The sequence below is a fragment of the Salvelinus alpinus genome, chromosome 11 (genome assembly GCF_045679555.1).
Source record: "Salvelinus alpinus chromosome 11, SLU_Salpinus.1, whole genome shotgun sequence".
Lineage (NCBI taxonomy): Eukaryota > Metazoa > Chordata > Actinopteri > Salmoniformes > Salmonidae > Salvelinus > Salvelinus alpinus.
Window position 1 is genome coordinate 51261228 of NC_092096.1, and position 10848 is coordinate 51272075.

A 10848-nucleotide genomic window follows, 5' to 3' on the forward strand; every position below is an offset into this window, starting at 1 on the left:
TCTTTCTTTCTCTCTCTCGGAGGACCTGAGCCCTAGGACCATGCGTCAGGACTACCTGGCATGATGACTGCCACAGTCATACTCTGGACCTAGTTTTGTCCCATGGAATAAATGTTGTAGATCTTAATGTTTTTCCTCATAATCCTGGACTATCGGACCACCATTTTATTACATTTGCAATCGTAACAAATAATCTGCTCAGACCCCAACCAAGGAGCATCAAAAGTCATGCTATAAATTCTCAGACAACACAAAGATTCCTTGATGCCCTTCCAGACTCCTTCTGCCTACCCAAGGACGTCAGAGGACAAAAATCAGTTAACCACCTAACTGAGGAACTCAATTTAACCTTGCGCAATACCCTAGATGCAGTTGCACCCATAAAAACTAAAAACATTTGTCATAAGAAACTAGCTCCCTGGTATACAGAAAATACCCGAGCTCTGAAGCAAGCTTCCAGAAAATTGGAACGGAAATGGCGCCACACCAAACTGGAAGTCTTCCGACTAGCTTGGAAAGACAGTACCGTGCAGTATCGAAGAGCCCTCACTGCTGCTCGATCATCCTATTTTTCCAACTTAATTGTTGAAAATAAGTAATGTATTTTTGATACTGTCGCAATGCTAACTAAAAAGCAGCATTCCCCGAGAGAGGATGGCTTTCACTTCAGCAGTAATAAATTCATGAACTTCTTCGAGGAAAAGATCATCATCATTAGAAAGCAAATTACGGACTCCTCTTTAAATCTGCATATTCCCCCAAAGCTCAGCTGTTCTGAGTCTGCACAACTCTGCCAGGACCTAGGATCAAGAGAGACACTTAAGTGTTTTAGTACTATATCTCTTGACACATTGATGAAAAGAATCATGGCCTCTAAACCTTCAAGCTGCATACTGGACCCTATTCCAAGTAAACTACTGAAAGAGCTGCTTCCTGTGCTCGGCCCTCCTATGCTGAACATAATAAACGTCTCTCTATCCACCGGATGTGTACCAAACTCACTAAAAGTGGCAGTAATAAAGCCTCTCTTGAAAAAGCCAAACCTTGACCCAGAAAATATAAAAAACTATCGGCCTATATCGAATCTTCCATTCCTCTCAAATTTTTTTGAAAAAGCTGTTGCGCAGCAACTCACTGCCTTCCTGAAGACAAACAATGTATACGAAATGCTTCAGTCTGGTTTTAGACCCCATCATAGCACTGAGACTGCACTTATGAAGGTGGTAAATGACCTTTTAATGGCGTCAGACCGAGGCTCTGCATCTGTCCTAGTGCTACTAGACCTTAGTGCTGCCTTTGATACCATCGAACACCACATTCTTTTGGAGAGATTGGAAACCCAAATTGGTCTACACGGACAAGTTCTGGCCTGGTTTAGATCTTATCTGTTGGAAAGATATCAGTTTGTCTCTGTGAATGGTTTGTCCTCTGACAAATCAACTGTACATTTGGGTGTTCCTCAAGGTTCCGTTTTTGGACCATTATTGTTTTCACTATATATTTTACCTCTTGGGGATGTCATTCGAAAACATAATGTTAACTTTCACTGCTATGCGGATGACACACAGCTGTACATTTCAATGAAACATGGTGAAGCCCCAAAATTGCCCTCGCTAGAAGCCTGTGTTTCAGACATAAGGAAGTGGATGGCTGAAAACGTTCTACTTTTAAACTCGGACAAAACAGAGATGCTTGTTCTAGGTCCCAAGAAACAAAGAGATCTTCTGTTGAATCTGACAATTAATCTTGATGGTTGTAAAGTCGTCTCAAATAAAACTGTGAAGGACCTCGGCGTTACTCTGGACCCTGATCTCTCTTTTGACGAACATATCAAGACTGTTTCAAGGACAGCTTTTTTCCATCTACGTAACATTGCAAAAATCAGAAACTTTCTGTCCAAAAATGATGCAGAAAAATAAATCCATGCATTTGTTACTTCTAGGTTAGACTACTGCAATGCTCTACTCACCGGCTACCCGGATAAAGCACTAAATAAACTTCAGTTAGTGCTAAATACAGCTGCTAGAATCCTGACTAGAACAATTTTTTTTAATCATATTACTCCAGTGCTAGCTTCCCTACACTGGCTTCCTGTTAAGGCAAGGGCTGATTTCAAGGTTTTACTGTTAACCTACAAAGCGTTACATGGGCTTGCTCCTACCTATCTTTCCGAGTTGGTCCTGCCGTACATACCTACACGTACGCTACGGTCACAAGACGCAGGCCTCCTAATTTTCCCTAGAATTTCTAAGCAAACAGCTGGAGGCAGGGCTTTCTCCTATAGAGCTCAATTTTTATGGAATGGTCTGCCTACCCATGTGAGAGACGCAGACTCGGTCTCAATCTTTAAGTCTTTACTGAAGACTCATCTCTTCAGTAGGTCATATGATTGAGTGTAGTCTGGCCCAGGAGTGTGAAGGTGAACGGAAAGGCTCTGGAGCAACGAACCGCCCTTGCTGTCTCTGCCTGGCCGGTTCCCCTCTCTCCACTGGGATTCTCTGCCTCTAACCCTATTACAGGGGCTGAGTCACTGGCTTACTGGTGCTCTTTCATGCCGTCCCTAGGAGGGGTGCGTCACTTGAGTGGGTTGAGTCACTGACGTGATCTTGTGCCGTGGCGGAGATCTTTGTGGGCTATACTCGGCCTTGTCTCAGGATGGTAAGTTGGTGGTTGAAGATATCCCTCTAGTGGTGTGGGGGCTGTGCTTTGGCAAAGTGGGTGGGGTTATATCCTTCCTGTTTGGCCCTGTCTGGGGGTATCATCGGATGGGGCCACAGTGTCTCCTGACCCCTCCTGTCTCAGCCTCCAGTATTTATTCTGCAGTAGTTTATGTGTCGGGGGGCTAGGGTCAGTTTGTTATATCTGGAGGACTTCTTCTGTCTTATCCGGTGTCCTGTGTGAATTTAAGTATGCTCTCTCTAATTCTCTCCTTCTCTCTTTCTTTCTCTCTCTCGGAGGACCTGAGCCCTAGGACCATGCGTCAGGACTACCTGGCATGATGACTCCCTGCTGCTCCAGTCCCCAGTCCACCTGGCCTTGCTGCTGCTCCAGTTTCAACTGTTCTGCCTGCGGCTATGGTACCCTGACCTGTTCACCAGACGTGCTACCTGTCCCAGACCTGCTGTTTTCAACTCTCTAGAGACCGCAGGAGCGGTAGAGATACTCTTAACGATCGGCTATGAAAAGCCAACTGACATTTACTCCTGAGGTGCTGACTTGCTGCACCCTCGATAACTACTGTGATTATTATTATTTGACCATGCTGGTCATTTATGAACATTTGAACATCTTGGCCATGTTCTGTTATAATCTCCACCCGGCACATCCAGAAGAGGACTGGCCACCCCTCATAGCCTGGTTCCTCTCTAGGTTTCTTCCTAGGTTTTGGCCTTTCTAGGGAGTTTTTCCTAGCCACCGTGCTTCTACACCTGCATTGCTTGCTGTTTGGGGTTTTAGGCTGGGTTTCTGTACAGCACTTTGAGATATCAGCTGATGTACAAAGGGCTATATAAATACATTTGATTTGATTTGTTTGCTTCTGTTTAAGAAACATTTTTCAACAGAATAAGCAGAATGAACACACTCCTGATCACTTTCACACACAGTACACTTTCAGAGCAGCCACATACAAACAGCATCATCTCTTTGCTCTTTGTATAATTCCATCTTGCATCTACGCACTCTCCTCCTCTCACCTTTTCCCTTCGCTTGTGGACTTCAGTGCACAACAAAACAGCTGTCTGTGACCAGGTGAAAAAATCTTTCCAAGCCAAACTTTCATACCATAACCGCTAACCGCTACAAACAGCCTAAATCGTTGTCACCATATTAGTTAACAGCATAGCTACTAGAACATAGCTACTAGAAGTAACGCGTTAGTAAACCCGCTACATCCACGCAGTACAGTGTACAGCAAACAATGAAATGTATCTCTCTCTCTCTCTCTCTCTCTCTCTCTCTCTCTCTCTCTCTCTCTGCTGCTTCTCCTTCATTTTTTAAGAAATTAATTTGTTCAAAACTGTTCAACTTTTGTCTTTTGATCTCTTTGAGTCAACTACTCATCACATTTTATGCACTGCAGTTCTAGCTAGCTGTAGCTTATGCTTTCAGTACTACATTCATTCTCTGATCCTTTGATTGGGTAGACAACATGTCAGTTCATGCTGCAAGAGCTCTGATAGGTTGGAGGAAGTCCTGGAAGGGGGTGAGAACCATGAGCCTCCTAGGTTTTGTATTGAACTCAATGTACCCAGAGAAGTACAGCAAATAGCTGTCCTCCAGCTGCACCATGGTGCTTCCCCAGAGAGTGCTGTTGAGGCTACGGTAGACCTTCAGGCTTTTAGACATTTAAAAATACAGAAATACCTTAATTACATAAGTATTCAGACACTTTTCTAGGAGACTCAGAATTGAGCTCAGGTGCATCCTCTTTCCATTGATTATCCTTGATATGTTTCTAGAACTTGATTGGACTCCACCTGTGGTAAATTCAATTGATTGGACATGATTTGGAAAGGCACACACCTGTCTATATAACATCCCACAGTTGACAGTGCATGTCAGAGACAAAACCAAACCATGAGATCGATGGAGTTATCCGTAGGCACAGATCTGGGTAAGGGTACCAAAAAATCTCTGCAGCATTGAAGGTCCCCAAGAACACGGTGGCCTCCATCATTCTAAATGGATAGAGTTTGGACCCACCAAGACTCTGAGCTGGCCATCTGGCAAACCTGAGGAATCGGGGGAGAAGTGCTTTGGTCAGGGAGGTGACCAGGAACCCTATGGTCACTCTGACAGAGCTGCAGAGTTCCTCTGTGGAAACGGGAGAACCTTCTAGAAGGACAACCATCTCTGTAGCACTCCATCAATCTGGCCTTTATGGTAGATTGGCCAGACGGAACCACTCCTTAGTAAAATGCACATGACATCCCGCATGGAGTTAGCCAAAAGGCACCTAAAGGACTCTCAGGCCATGAGAAACAAGATTATCTGGTTTGATGAAAACAAGATTCAACTCTTTAACCTGAATGCCAAATCAAATCAAATCAAATTGTATTGGTCACATACACATGATAAGCAGATGTTAATGCGAGTGTAGTGAAATGCTTGTGCTTCTAAGTTCCAACAGCACTGTTGCGCCTTCTTCACCACACTGTCTGTGTGGGTGGACCATTTCAGTTTGTCTGTGATGTGTAGGAACTTAAAACCCAGGAACTTAAAACGTTCCATCTTCTCCACTGCTGACCCTTCGATGTGGATAGGGGGGTGCTCCCTCTGCTGTTTCCTGAAGTCCATGATCATCTCCTTTGTTTTGTTGACGTTGAGTGAGAGGTTGTTTTCCTGACACCACACACCGAGTGCCCTCACCATGTCGTTGTTGGTGATCAAGTCCACTACTGTTGTGTCGTCTGCAAATTTGATGATTGAGTTGGAGGCATGCATGGCCACGCAGTTGTGGGTGAACAGGGAGTACAGGAGAGTGCTGAGCACACGCCCTTGTGGGGCTTCAGTGTTGAGGGTCAGTGAAGTGGAGATGTTGTTTCCTACCTTCACCACCTGGGGGTCGGCCCGTCAGGAAGTCCAGGACCCAGTTGCACAGGGCGGGGTTGAGACCCAGGGCCTCCAGCTTGATGATGAGCTTGGAGGGTACTATGGTGTTGAATGCTGAGCTGTAGTCAATGAACATCATTCTTACACAGGTATTCTTTTTGTCCAGATGGAATAGGGCAGTGTGCAGTGCGATGGCGATTGCGTCATCTGTGGACCTGTTGGAGCGGTTTGCAAACTGAAGTGGGTCTAGGGTGGCCGGTAAGGTGGCAGTGATATGATCCTTGACTAGCCTCTCAAAGCACTTCATGATGACAGAAGTGAGTGCTACGGGGCGGTAGTCATTTAGTTCAGTTATCTTTGCCTTCTTGGGTACAAGAACAATGGTAGCCATCTTGAAGCATATGGGGACAACAGACTGGGATAGGGAGCGATTAAATATGTCTGTAAAACCACCAGCCAGCAGGTCTGCGCATGCTCTGAGGACGCGGCTAGGGATGCCGTCTGGGCCAGCAGCCCTGCGAGGGTTAACATGTTTAAATGATTTGCTCACGTCAGCCACTGAGAAGGAGAGGGGGAGCCGCAGTCTTTGTTAGTGAGCCGCGACGGTGGCACTGTATGATCCTCAAAACGGGCAAAGAAGGTGTTTCCTTTGTCTGGAAGTGTGATGTCGGTATCTGTGACGTGGCTGTTTTTGTAGTCCGTGATTTCCTGTAGACCCTGCCACTTACGTCTCGTGTCTGAGCCGTTGAATTGCGACTCCACCTTGTCCCTGTACCGGCATTTCGCTTGTTTGATTGCCTTGCGGAGGGAATAACTACACTGTTTATATTCAGCCATATCACCAGACCTCTTTCCATGGTTAAAAGGATCCGCCCCTTTTTTTCAATTTCGCCTAAAATGACATACCCGAATCTAACTGCCTGTAGCTCAGGCCCTGAAGTAGGGATATGCATATTCTTGGTACCATTTGAAAGGAAACACTTTGAATTTTGTGGAAATGCGAAGGGAATGTAGGAGAATATAACATAATAGATCTGGTTAAAGATAATACAAAGAAAAAAACAACCATTCTTTTGTAGTTTTTTTGTACCATCATCTTAGAAATGCAAGAGAAAGGCCATAATGTATTATTCCAGCCCAGCTGCAATTTAGATTTTGGCCACTAGATGGCAGCAGTGTATGTGTAAAGTTTTAGACTGATCCAAGGAACCATTGCATTTCTGTTCAAAATGTTGTATCAAGACTGCCCAAATGTGTCTAATTTGTTTATTAATAAATGTTCATGTTCAAAATTGTGCAATCTCCTCAAACAATAACATGGTATTCTTTCACTGTAATAGCTACTGTAAATTGGACAATGCAGTTAGATTAAAAATAATTTAAGCTTTCTGCCAATATCAGATATGTCTATGTCTTCGGAAATGTCCTTGTTCTTTACAACCTCATGCTAATCGCAAAAGCCTACGTTAGCTCAACCGTCCCGTGGAAGGGATACCGGTCCCGAAGAAGTTTTAAATGCAGGGATCGGGCTTTCAGTTTTTCGTGAATGCCGCCATCCATCCACGGTTTCTGGTTAGCGTAGGTTAACAGTCACAGTGGGTACGACATCTCCAATGCACTTATTTATAAACGCACTCACCGGCAGCGTATAGGTCAATGTCATTCTCTGATTCCAGTCCGCATGATCAAAACAATCTTGGAGCGGAGCTTCCGATTGGTCAGACCAGCGTTGAATGGTTCTATTCACTGGTACATCCTGTTTGAGTTTCTGCCTATAAGCTGGGACTAGCAAGATGACGTTGTGGTTGGATTTGCCGAAGGGAGGGGGAGGGCTTTGTATGCATCGTGGGAGTTAGAGTAGCAGTGGTCAAGAGAATTAGCCCTTCGCGTTGCGCAAACAATATGCTGATAAAATTTAGGTAACATTGATCTCAAATTTGCTTTGTTAAAATCCCCAGCTACAATAAATGCAGCCTCCGGGTATATAATTTCCATTTTAGATAGAGTCGTGTGAAGTTCCTTGAGGGCCATCTTGGTGTTTGCTTGAGTGGGGGGTGTTTGCTTGAGGGGGTACACAGCTGTGACTATAACTGATGAGAATTCTCTTGGTAGATAGAATGGCCGGCATTTGAATGTAAGGAATTCTAGGTCAGGTGAGCAGAAGGACTTGAGTTCCTGTGTGTTCTTATGATCACACCATGAGATGTTAATCATAAATCATACACCCCCACCCTTCCTCTTCCCAGAGAGGTGTTTATCTCTGTCGGCGTGATGCAAAGAGAAGCCCGGTGGCTGGACCGATTCCGACAACATATCCCAAGAGAGCCATGTTTCTGTGAAACAGAGAATGTTACAATCTCTGATGTCTCTCTGGAAGGCAACCCTTGCTCGAATTTCATCTACCTTGTTGTCAAGAGACTGGACATTGGCGAGTAGTATACTCGGGAGCGGTGAGTGATGTGCCTGTTTACGAAGCCTGACCAGAAGACCGCTCCGTCTGCCCCTTCTATGTCGCAGCTGTTTTCGGCCAGCTGCTGGGATTCGATCCATTGTCCTGGGTGGTGGTCCGAAGAGAGGAGCTGCTTCGGTAAAGTCGTATTCCTGGTCATAATGTTGGAAAGTTGACATTGCTCTTATATCCAATAGTTCTTCCCGGCTATATGTAATAAGACTTAAGATTTCCTGGGGTAACAATGTAAGAAATAATACATAATAAAACGAAATGCTGCATAGTGTCCTAAGAACGCGAAGGGAGGCGACCATCTCTGTCGGCGCCATGTTCCAAACATCACGTCTGGAGGAAACCTGGCACCATCACTACGGTGAAGCATGGCGGTGGCAGCGTCATGTTGTGGGGATGTTTTTCAGCGGCAGAGACTGGGAGACTAGACATGATCGAGGTCCAGAGTGCTCAGGACCTCAGACTGGGGCGAAGGTTCACTTTCCAGCAGGACAACGACCCTAAGCACACAGCCAAGACAGTGCAGGTGTGGCTTCAGGACAAGTCTCTGAATGTCCTTGAGTGGCCCAGCCAGAGCCCGGACTTGAACCCAATCGAACACCTCTGGAGAGACCTGAAAATAGCTGTGCAGAGATGCTCCCAATCGAACCTGACAGAGCTTGAGAGGATCTGCAGAGATTTTTTTTTGAAACTCACCAAATATAGGTATGCCAAGCTTGTAACGTCATACCCAAGAAGACTGAAGGCTGTAATTGCTGCCAAAGGTGCTTCAACAAAGTACTAAGTAAAAGGTCTGAATATTTATGTAAGAGAGTTAAATTAAGTAAATGAAAGCATGTTAAACGGTGATAGGCCTTCATCAGGGTTGCAGTCAATTTGAATTGAAGGCACTTAATTCAGGAAGTGATGATTTTTTTGGTTTTTCTTGTAATTTATTTTTCTTATTTTATTTTAATAAAAAAATAAAAAATGTACCCCTTTTTCGTGGTATCCAATTGGTAGTTATAGTCTTGTCTCATCACTGCCAATCCCACACGGACTCGGGAGAGGTGAAGGTCGAGAGCCGTGCATGCTCCAAAACACAACCCAACCAAGCCGCACTGCTTCTTGACACAATGCCCACTTAACCTGGAAGCCAGCCACACCAATGTGTCGGAGGAAACACGTACACTTGGTGACCGTGTCAGCGTGCACTTCGCCCAGCGTGCACTTCGCCCAGCCCGCCACAGGAGTCGCTAGTGTGCGATGGGACAAGGACATCCCTGCCGGCCAAACCCTAACCCGGAAGACGCTGGGCCAATTGTGTGCCGCCCCATGGGTCTCCCGGTTGCGGCCGGCTGTGATAGAGCCTGGACTTGAACCCAGAATCTCTAGTGGCACAGCTAGCACTGCGATGCAGTGCCTTAGACCACTGCGCCCCTCGGGAGGCCCATTCAAGAAGTGATGTTAATTTAAAATAAAAAAAATTGAAAACTTTTTAAAATGATTGTTTCTACTTACACTGAACAAAAATATAAACGCAAAGTGTAAAGTGTTGGTCCCATGTTTCATGAGCTGAAATAAAAGATCCCAGAAATTTTCCATTGACACAAAAATCTTATTTTGCTCAAATGTGCACAAATTTGTTTACATCCCTGTTAGTGAGCATTTCTCCTTTGCCAAGATAATCCATCCACCTGACAGGTGTGTCATATCAAGAGGCTGATTAAACAGCATGATCATTACACAGGTGCACCTTGTGCTGGGACAATTAAAGGCCACTCTAAAATATGCAGTCACACAACATAATGCCACAGATGTTTCAAGTTTTGGAGAATGCAATTGGCATGCTAACTGCGGTAATGTCTACCAGAGCTGTTGCCAGAGTTTAATGTTAATTTCTCTACCTTAAGCCGCCTCCAACATCGTTTTAGGGAATTTGGCAGTACGTCCAACCTGCCTCACAACCGCATACCACGTGTATGGCGTTGTGAGGGCTAGCGGTTTGCTGCTGTGCACCATGGGGGCGGTATGGTTATGGTATGGGCAGTTATTAGCTATGGACAACGAACACAATTGCACTTTATCAATGGCAATTTGAATGCACAAAAATACTGTGATGAGATCTTGAGGCCCATTGTGAGGCCCATTTTTTTAAGGTACCTGCGACCAACAGATACATATCTGTATTCCCAGTCATGTGAAATCCAGAGATTTGGGCCTAACAAATGTATTTCAATTGACAGATTTTCTCCTACTAACTGTAAATCTGTAAAATCTTTGAAATTGTTGCATGTTGCGTTTATATTTTTGTTCGGTATAGTTATCGAGAAGTCATTGAAAGTAGATGACCTTTTAAAAAATAAAAATGTTTATTTGGAAGTTTACTTTCTGAATTGACTGCCTTCATTTCCAATTCCAATTGACCCCAAACCTGGCCTACATGAAATCACATCTGAATACTTAAGCGTTGTCTCATAGAGATCCTATTCAATTATTCCTAATTCTAAACATTCTCTCCATCCCCCAAACGTTAACTGGAGTTGTTCAGTCGGATTCTGATTCTCCTCTTCTTGCTCATAACCCATTTGACCTTGTGGAAGTGCCTCCTTACTATTAGAGGGGAAGCACTGACACCATCTGGGAGTTTTCCAACACTGTAAACAGTTATGGGAAGATTATAACACTGATGTGTGTATTATTATCGAACGTCATCTTCACCTTTCCCAGTACTTGTATGGGCTGGGAACTCTCTGTGATAACACTTATTTACAGTACATTCACAGTACATCCTGCATTATACAAAAATGAGAACACTGCTACTAGTAACTTTATAAAGTAAAATACTGTTGCAT